Genomic DNA, 10485 nt, shown 5'->3' with positions numbered 1-10485 from the left:
GCAGGCATAGGCAGACAAAACCAAAGTGGTTTGGCAGAGGCAATCAAGTATAAAATATAAAAACGTTTCATAATAATTAGATAGCTTTAGAAAAACAATCTATTATAAGTCACCCACAGAGACAAATCAGTTGACTTGTGTGTGATTTGATCATCAGGGGTGAAAATGCAGTGTGATTACTCCTTGAATTATAGCCAGGGAAATTGCTCAGCTCCATATCATTGCCAGCATTTTAATACATAGCAGTTGGTTGCATTATTAGCTAAGATAAATAGATAGATGTCGCTCTGCTGATTTGAGTGGAGCGTTTCTGATGACAGTACATTGCTCTTACAGCCAGTAGTGGTTTCTTCAGTGGTTTATCACCACCAAATAGTGGCTTAGTCGATCGGAAAGAAGGTTTGTGCATTTTACAACCCACTGTTTCCAGGAGGAGATTTAGGTGTGCAGCAGAACTAGTTCCCCACTGCCATGCTATACTTGTGCACCTGTAGTACCTTGTGCCAGCAAATGCACCATTGGTTTGCAGATGACATGTGACAAAGGGGTAGCCATTCATTCATTTAATAGTTTTATATCCCCTGCTTCTTCCAGTCTGGAGCAAATGGCGACATAAAACAACATATAACAAGCCAGGCAGTAAGAAGACATCCTTTTTAATATATATATATATATAAATACAAATTCAAGTGAAATGAACAGTGGCAATAAAAATAGAAGGCTCAACCTCGAAATTTATTATTTCATTTTGGGGCATTCCTAAAGCTATACAGTATTAGCAGGGCTTTTTTTCAGCCGGAACTCAGTTCTGGCACCTCTCAGGTGAGCGCCATTGCCCTTATAAGAGAACAAAGGAGGCGTTCATGGTGATTTCTGACACCTCTTTTTCTAGAAAAATAGCACTGTTGCAGCAAAAAGAACATCAAGTCATGATGGCACTTTAAAGACTAACTATAGCATCACGTTTCTAGCACTAAAACTTATGTCATAGTAAGTTTCACTCTTTCATATATATTTTTACAGGCCGCTAGGAACTTCTGCTCAACCCAGGCCAGCTGGTAGCTTAACAGATCTCCTTTCACTAAGGAGTGATGCTCGAGAACTGCAACATTTTCCACTGCCCAGGCTGCTTCCTGCTTCCTCGCTATACATGAGATCATGTGGTTGCATGCCATTCTTATGTGCGCCTCACTTCTCTGAGTGGGGATAACTTTATCCCCGCCCCCCTGTTTCCAATGTGGATCTTCACTCACCCCTTCTTCCTTGGGGGGACGGACGCCATTTTGTCATTCGCCTCAGGTGCCAACATGTCTTGGGCCGGCCCTGAGCACTACACACAATATTGCATTAGTACAAAGGTTCAGTTCCATCCACTTTTTGCCCTACCATGCAAAGATGGGATCGTGTACTGTACACCCTTCGAGGGAAATCGAGAGGCACACAGGAAAGATAAACCCACAGCGCCAAAGTCCCCTCACCATCACCAATCAAAGCCAGCTTCTGTTAGTTGTTCCTCCATCTGCTGCCTGGAGAAAGTCAACAGCCCCTCTGCCTATTGTTCCCTCAGTCAGTCCATTTGTATGCTGCTTTTCTCTCCCAGCAAAAACTCAAGCAGCTACCAGGTGCCAAAGAGCTTATTGAAATCAAAAGCTTTTGCCCCTTGTCATCTGAAATTTTTCTAGCAGCGGACACCCTCAAACTATTTTCTGCCTCTCATTCTATGCGACAAGCGTGGAGTAGAAAATGGTTCATGCAGTGTTCAAGAGAAGCAGAGAGCAGAGTAGTACTGCCCCCTGTTGGCCTATTACATTATAAACTACTCATGTAATACCTCACACAGCTTCCTTCCTTCCTTCCTTCCTTCTTTCCTTCCTTCCTTCCTTCCTTCCTTCCTTCTGACAAAACATACCAAATTAGGGAGAGGAAAAAAGGCTTTACCTTGAAAAACGATTGCACTTCCTTAGTGCTGAAATGGAGGGATATAGCAATTAAATATTAATGGCCTAATGTGCAAATTAAAAACAACACAACACGCCGCGACTGGAGAACGTTTATGCATCGAATAAAGATTTGAAATGCCTTGCTTGAGAAGTGCTAGGAGTGGCGCATATGAAAAAAATGGAACAAGACCCCTTCTTAATAAATGGAACAGCCAAGGTGCTGAAACCTTCATGGATGTGACGCTGCCAAGATCGGAATGTTGGTGCTGGTTTATCAGCTGATAAGACGTTATTGAAAAGTTCGTGGGAAATGGGGAAAGTTAATGCCTGACACATCACCAGGAACGAGGAAAGTTGCACCTCAAGAAGGCTGGGTGAAAGCGGTTGGCAACCAACAATGTGGGAATCAGGAAATGAACGAGAAAAATGGGAATAAGAGATTCCTCACTACCAACCCATTCTTTTTTTCTTTTTCTTTTGAAATCATTTTTATCTGATTTTACAATACAAAATTATTTTAAAAAATCAATATACAGAGATTCCTCTGAATCCCAGGACCTCCCCCCACCCCCTCCCTGGGAGTCTCATTTTAAACATTTAAAACTGCATCTTCTTCCAAACTCAATTATGTGGTCTCTTAAATAACTTATAAATTTTCCCCATTCTTTTGTAAAGTTTTTGTCCTCTTGGTTCCTGAGTTATCCAGTCAGCTTTGCTATTTTGGCATAGTCCATCAGCTTGGTTTGCCATTCTTCTCTGGTAGGGACTTTGTCTTCTTTCCATCTCTGGGCTAGTAGCATCTGGGTGCGTGCTGTTCCATACATTAAAAGTCTTTTCTGGTCTTTTGGGATGTCAGTACCTGTAATTCCTAACAAAAAAAAAGCTTCTGGTTTTTTAACAAAAGTTATTTTAAATGTGTGGGGGTTTTTTTTCCATTTCATTGTATATCATCTCCCAGAAAGCTTTTACTACTAACCAATTCTTAAGGGCATAGGTGCCAACTTTAACAAAATATTGGTGGTGTTCCCCCCATACTTCCCCACACACACACACACTTATGTGGAACGCACCTTCCCCTGCCGTACATGCAGGCCTCCCCTTCCTGCTCTCTTCTCACCCACCCCCCATACACATGCAATAAGTTTCTACAACTCGTCTGCCACCCGTTTCCAACCCCACCGCTTCCTGCTTGCCTCTCCTACCGACCTGTCTCTCCTTCCTGCCTGGCTGCCTGCCTGCCCGCTTCCCTTCAGCAGGTGCCCTGGCTCAGACATGCTTGGAAATGGCACCGAAAGTAGGAAGGCAAGCCAGGAAAAGAGGGCAGTGCCCAGCTGGAGAGGAGGTGGCTACCCAAGGGAGTGAGGGAGGGAGACGCCAACTTGCAGAAAATATTGGGAGGATGTGACCCCCCTAAATATTTTAAGGGGGAGCAAAGGAACCAGGGCCCCATAGAATTGGCACCTATGCTTCAGGGCCTTGCAGAGAAGCTATACCACAGCACAGTAATCCCCCTTCCTTACAATGGGCTAACTGCCCATAATGGTGGCTGCTTCCTGCTTCGGGTGTCTCACAAAAATATGTGTAGGGATATCCTCCTTCTAGAATACTTTAGGAGAGAGCGCCAGTGGGTTACGCAAGGAATAATGCGTCTAGATGAAAGCATCCTGACGGCAGCCACCATTATAACAAGTTGGTGCTCCTGAAGTTATTCAATTATTCATGACGATCCACTGGACCTGAAACGTCCTGTATGCATTTAAGGCCTCTGCCTGCCATTTCCTCCTGATAAACATCGACCCTCCTCAGGGCTTTCTCATCACGCCTTGGCCTCTAAGACAATTATAATACAGTAATGGGAATCAAGGAGAGAGATTAAAGCTTAGCTGTGTGTTAAGGAACCATTTATGGAAGTTGCTTCCCTATCTCCCCCACCTCAGCTCACCCCCTGGCCTTTCCCCATAATCTACCCAGGACTCCTGCATCAGGATTGTTTTTTTAAAAAAAATCACCGTTATTCAGAAGGCTGCCCTTTTTTTCTGCCGAGATGGATTTTTCCATTTACATAATGAACGTACTCGATTGACTTGTTATCACCCGATTGCCGTTCACAAGAATCTGGCCCCGAAAGGTCTCTTTTCTCCGCCAGTGCCCTATCTGTCTCCTCTCTGTCTGCCTTGAGCAGGTGTGTCTATCCCTCATTGAGCTTGTTGCCACAAATGCTCTCTCTCTCTCTCTCTCTGTTGTTGCCATCTTTCAACACATTCCATTTGGGCTAAGCAGAACTTGCATTGCTTGACCGCTTGCCTCTTTATAAGCGACGACTCCATGCTGCACAGCCTGGAGAATGGCAGAGTAGGAAAGCCCACTGTCCTTGAACATTTGCACACAAACTCGGGGGCAAAACTAGGCTTTCTTTCACCTAGGTCAAAGACTCAGTTCAGCACACACACACACCATGCTTGTTTGCATGCGTGGGCACACATGCAGCTCAGCACATTTGTTTTTAAAGAGCATAAAAAGTAGGCAATATATTATTTGAAAACAAAGTGTTTTTTAATGTAATATTTTTATTGATTCTTTGCATTTCCTTTCGGTCCTCTTTCTCTTATGTTAGGAAGGCAGACATGGTAAATTATTATTATTATTATTATTATTATTATTATTATTATTAATTCCCCACCCATCTGGCTGAGTTTTCCCAGCCACTCTGGGTGGTTCCCAATCCAGTGTTAAAAACAATGTGGCATTAAATATTAAAAACTTCCCTAAACAGGGCTGCCTTCAGATGTCTTCTAAAAATAGGATAGCTGCTCATTTCCTTGACATCTGATGGGAGGGCATTCCACAGGGCGGGCGTCACTACCAAGAAGGCCTTCTGTCTGGTTCCCTGTAATCTCACTTCTCGTAATGAGGGAACTGCCAGAAGGCCCTCAACGCTAGATCTCAGTATCCGGGCTGAACGATAGGAGTGGAGACGCTCCTTCAGGTATACAGGACCGAGGCCATTTAGGGCTTTAAAGGTCAGCACCAACACTTAGAAACAGGGTCGTCTTAAGCGTATCTGGCGCCCTGATGCCATGGTGCGAATATCCCTCTGGCGCCCCCCCCCCCAGCTCGTTTCGCAGCACAGCTGTCTGGCAGGCCGGCGCCCTGGTGCATTGCGCCACCCAGCCTTGCCTTAGAGCCGGCCCTGCTTAGAAATGTGCTTGGAAACATACTGGGAGCCAATGCGGATCTCAGGACCAGTGTTATGTGGTCCCGGCGGCCACTCTCAGTCACCAGTCTAGCTGCCGCATTCTGGATTAATAAGCAGTTTCTGGGTCACCTTCAAAGGTAGCCCCACGTAGAGCGCATTGCAGTAGTCCAAGCGGGAGATAACCAGAGCATGCACCACTCTGGCTAGACAGTCTGCAGGCAGGTAGGGTCTCAGCCTGCGTACCAGATGGAGCTGATAGACAGCTGCCCTGGACACAGAATTAACGTGCAGCTCCATGGACAGCTGTGAGTCCAAAATGACTCCCAGGCTGTGCTTTGGACCTTCAGGGGCACCATCACCCCATTCAGGACCAGAGAGTCCCCCATACCCGCCTGACCCCCCAAAACAGTACTTCTGTCTTGTCATGATTCAACCTCAATCTGTTAGCTGCCATCCATCCTCCAACCGCCTCCGACACTCACACAGGACATTCACTGCCTTCACTGGTCCTGATTTAAAAGAGAGGTAGAGCTGGGTGTCATCTGCATACTGACCAATGAGTGTTACCACAGGAAAGGCTCTCCTCAGTGCCAAGATTGTTGCTGCTGCTGCTGAAACTGTGGGAATGATCGGGCACATACCAGGAAGCAAGTTCTAATGAACTCAGTGGGACTTCTGAGTAAAAATGCTTAGGATTGCGGTATAAAGCAGTCTTTACACAGTTACCTAGGAGTAAGCTCCATTGGATTCAGTGACAAATGCCTGGTTTTCAGTCTTGCACTCAAGGGGCAAACAGGGCAAAGACTTGACTTATGATCATTTGCTGCCCTGGATGTGAATGAAACATGACAGTCATCCTCCCACCCCAGCTTCCATAATTTAAAGACAAACTTGATTTGCTTATGCATGCACTGCAGCCCAGCTCAGGGCAGTCCACTGCTCGTTCTTGTGTGGGGTTTTGTATATAGGATATGACTTAGGTCTTTTCCTGCAGGGGCTTATGCTGATCACTGTTGCTGTTTTTGCATTTTGAAACCACATTTTGAAGGCTGAATGCAAATGAAACTTATGTTTAGTTGACTGTATTGTTGACGCTTTATTCTCTCATACTAGTTACCTATTTACTCCCCCCTTGAATATCATCTGAAAAGAAACTCATCCTGAGAATTCATTCGGCATTCTCAAAGCTTTCCAGCATTTATTGTATATTAATTGCCAGAATAAAAAGCTTTGCCTTGCTGCCTCTTTGTTTCATTCTGCAATGGGTACTATACAACCTTTAGAAGACATCCGAAGGCAGCCCTCTATAGGGAAGTTTTTTAAAAAATGTTTAATGTTTTATTATGTTCTTATATATGTTGGAAGCCGCCCAGAGTGTCTGCGGCGACCCAGTCAGATGGGTGGGGAATCATCATCATCAGAGAAATGTTAGAGGGTATGGTTTAGGGAGTGCAGCAGGCAGCAGTTGGGTGCTGGAGGAGAGGAGTTGGTGGGTGATGAAGAGGGAAGGGAAGGGAAAGGGTGTCTATGGCTGATGGTCGTTTGAGAAAAAAGTTGTGCGTAGATGTATGAGTTATGCTGAACTGCTGAACTCCTTCAGCCCTTTAGAATTTCAGAACTTCAAAGGCTTCAGGAGCATCTCCCTTCTAAGAAATCAAGGCAAGCGAGGCAAGCAATGTGGCACAGATGCAGAGAGGGAGGACCCCTGGGAAAACATGAAGAGTCTCTCCTTCCCTTCAAAAAATGGGTCACCGATTCCCTTGATGTATGTTGACATGATGCAAAATAAATGCAGCTAACCATAATAAAAACGCCGTATCAGCCAGTCTGCCTGATTTTAAGGAAGTGGAAACAAAAGCCTAACTTTTACATTCATAATTTAATGTGGCATCTTCATATTCCACTACTAAAAGCATGCACCACCCCAGACACAAACCCCCTGCACCTGTAAATCGATATGAACAGCCGTTTTCAGAATTCCAACCCCCAAAGCCCTTTCTCAGTTGCTATTAAAATGCAGCACTGCATACATTTACAGTGCAGTCCTATATATGTCTACTCAGAAGGCAATTAGTCCCCTTGAGTTTAATGAGGTTTACTTCTGGTAAATATGCTTAGGATTGTGCTGCTAAATTCCCAAAGTTGTTGCAAATACTTTGTTAAGACCAATGAAAAGGATGGATAGCATTCCTGGCATAAATAGCCTGGCATAAATAGAAGCCTAGATAGCTTCGGTATCTGGCAAAATTTCTTTCCAGGTGCCTAATAATAATAATAATAATAATAATTTATTATTTATACCCCGCCCATCTGGCTGGGTTTCCCCAGCCACTCTGGGTGGCTTCCAACAGAAAAATGAAATAAAATAATCTATTAAACATTAAAAGCCTCCCTAAACAGGGCTGCCTTCAGATGTCTTCTAAAAATCTGGTAGCTGTTTTTCTCTTTGACATCTGATGGGATGGGAGGGCATTCCACAGGGCAGGTGCCACCACCGAGAAGGCCCTCTGCCTGGTTCCCTGCAACTTGGCTTCTCGCAACGAGGGAACCGCCAGAAGGCCCTCGGTACTGGACCTCAGTGTCCGGGCAGAACCTTATATGTCTAACATGCCCTTATATGTCTAACATGCTTAGGACTAACACAGGAACACCACAAGGATGCGTGCTTATACTCCTTTATACTCTTTATACGTATGATTGTGTCGCTGCCCACCCTAGAAATAGGGTCGTCAAATTTGCAGATGACACAACCGTGATCGGGCTCATCTCTGATAAGGAGGGTGAAACTGAGTATAGAGATGAGGTGGAGCAGCTGACAGAGTGGTGCAGAGTCAAGAACTTGCTCATAAATACAAAGAAAACTAAGGAGCTTGTGGTGGACTTTAGGAGACAGAAGAACGAGGTCCAGCCACTTTTGATTGACGGAATTGGTGTGGAGAGGGTAACAACGTTTAGATTTCTAGGCATTGAGTTACAGGAGGATCTGTCCTGGAGTGTTAATACAAGGGGGCTTGTGAAGAAGGCGCATCAGAGACTGTATTTTTTGAGAATTGTAAGGAAAAACCATCTTCCACAAAAGCTGCAGCTTGCCTTCTATCACTGTGCCATACAGAGCGTGCTCACGTATGGCTTATGTGTGTGGTACGGAAGCTGTACTTCCCAGGACAGAGCAGGGCTGTGTAGAATTATTAAAACAGCAGAGAGCATTATTGGCTGCTCACTCACCACCTTAGAACAAATTTACACCACCAGGTGCCATAGAAAAGCACTAGATATATCAAGAGATCCAACGCACCCTGGTCACCATTTCTTTCAGCTCCTGCCATCGGGACGGAGATATAGAACTATGCAGGCAAGAACGAGCCGTCTCAGGAACAGTTTCTTCTCTAGAGCAATTTTGGCCTTAAATGGAAAGCCTGGACTTTGAAGTCATCTTATTTTACTTGTTATTTTGTATTATATTTACTGTTTTTAATTAGGTTTTTGTAATTTTGGATTATGCGGAATGCCTTATCGGAGTGGATGTAGCAACCGAGTAATTTCGTTGTTCCCGCAAGGGGACAATGACAATAAAGATATTTAAAAAATAAATAAAAAGATATTAAAAAAGAACCTACAACCTTGGGGTTGTCAGCACTATGCTCTAGCCAACTGAGCTATCCATTGTTCATTGGTGTGGTGTAGTGATCAGAGTCTTGAACTAGTAGCTGGAAGCCAATGTTCAATTCCCCACTCAGTCATGAAGCTCACTGGCTGATGTTCGGCCAGTCACAACCTCACAGCCAAACATACTTTACATAGGGTTGTGAGGACAAAATGGGGAACAGGAAAAACCATGTATGCCCACCTCTCCTTGGAGGAAAGCTAAGATAGGCATGTGTTGCTGTTGCTGGTGATGAAGGTAATGCTAGGATATAATTTTATTGATGAAGATGGTGAGCTGAGAGTGGCTTCTTGGTGGTGCTCAAATTGCAGCAACCCAAATAGAATTGAGTTCAGTGGGACTTACTGCCAGGTAAGTGGGTATAGGATCACTGCCTATATACCCACTAACCTGGGGAAAAGTTCCATTGGACTCAACGGGGCTTACTTCTGAATAGGCAATATAGAAACACACAGTGAATGTGGCAATTCTGAACAGTTCGGGTGTGCAAAAAGGTAATTGCTGTACCCTTCCATCAGTCTAGCAAATGCCATCTGGCAAAAGGGGGAGTCTGAACGGAAAATCTCCCTTGACTAGTCTTTGGCAACAGGGTAGGAATAGCGAGGGACATGCATATAGCAAAATTGTCTTTGTCAATAGCATTAACTAGCATAAAGCTTTCAGAACTGAGTGCTACGGGCTCTACCAGTAGGAAGTGCCCTTCTCAACCAACAGGTTTTTTGGGGGGGGGGGCAGCAGCAAGACGCTGGAGGACTGAGCTGTATTGACCATTCTGCCTACACTAGAGATGTGAAGGCCCTAGGGGAAATCAGGAAAAAAAATGTGGGGAGTGGCTTTCCGCATTTTCCCAAGTTTCTTTCCCCAGGTTGTTGTTTTTTTGGTTGGTTTTTTTTTTTGGAAACAAATAATACAAAACAAAACAAAAAGAAACGAATAATAAATAATGAGAAACCCCCCCCATTTTTCTGGGTTTTTTGGGGGGCGGAGCTTCACAACTCTAGCCTCCACAGGATCCTGTAAGGTGGGCAGCCTTCAGGTTTGCTTGTTGAATCTACTTTGAGCTCCGAGTAGGGACTATGCTCTTGCAGTTTACAGAGGAGTGGGGTGTATTTTATCAGATCTACATCTGATTTCCAAATGAGCACAGAAACAAAAACTACAGGAACACCATCATCTCTGCTTTTATGAGCTGTAGTGGCTTTTAAGTCACTGGCTAAGCATAATATTTGATTATTTTAATGCTTTACAGTGAATTTGGAGAATCAACTGGGAAGAGACCACTAGCCCAGCTTTTTTTGTAATATAAATAAGCTCCAGTAAACAGCTGCAGTTACATTTGATTTAGCCCTTATCAGTGCAAGGGAAGAGGGTGCATGCATTTAAAAGGTAATGGAAATCTCAACTCTAGACATCAGCCGGGTAAAATCTAGAGCCAACAGTGCAGAAATTCAGCATCTTATTTTGTTGCATTGCTTCTTAAAATATAAATTGGTTTGGTTGCTTTGCTTTGACTCTAACATCTTTAGAAATGTTTCCATGCCACAGAAAAAATATTGTAGCACATATTTTAAGGGCACGAAGGAGTGCATTTCTGCCAGTAGATGGCAAGAAACATAGACATCACATATAGCAGCATTTCAGATTCTCAACTGAAACATATCACGGCATTGTCACATGGCAGATAA

The sequence above is a fragment of the Zootoca vivipara genome, chromosome 10 (genome assembly GCF_963506605.1).
Source record: "Zootoca vivipara chromosome 10, rZooViv1.1, whole genome shotgun sequence".
In the NCBI taxonomy this organism is placed as follows: domain Eukaryota; kingdom Metazoa; phylum Chordata; class Lepidosauria; order Squamata; family Lacertidae; genus Zootoca; species Zootoca vivipara.
The sequence above is the reverse complement of the archived record's forward strand: the minus strand, read 5'-3'. Positions refer to the sequence as shown.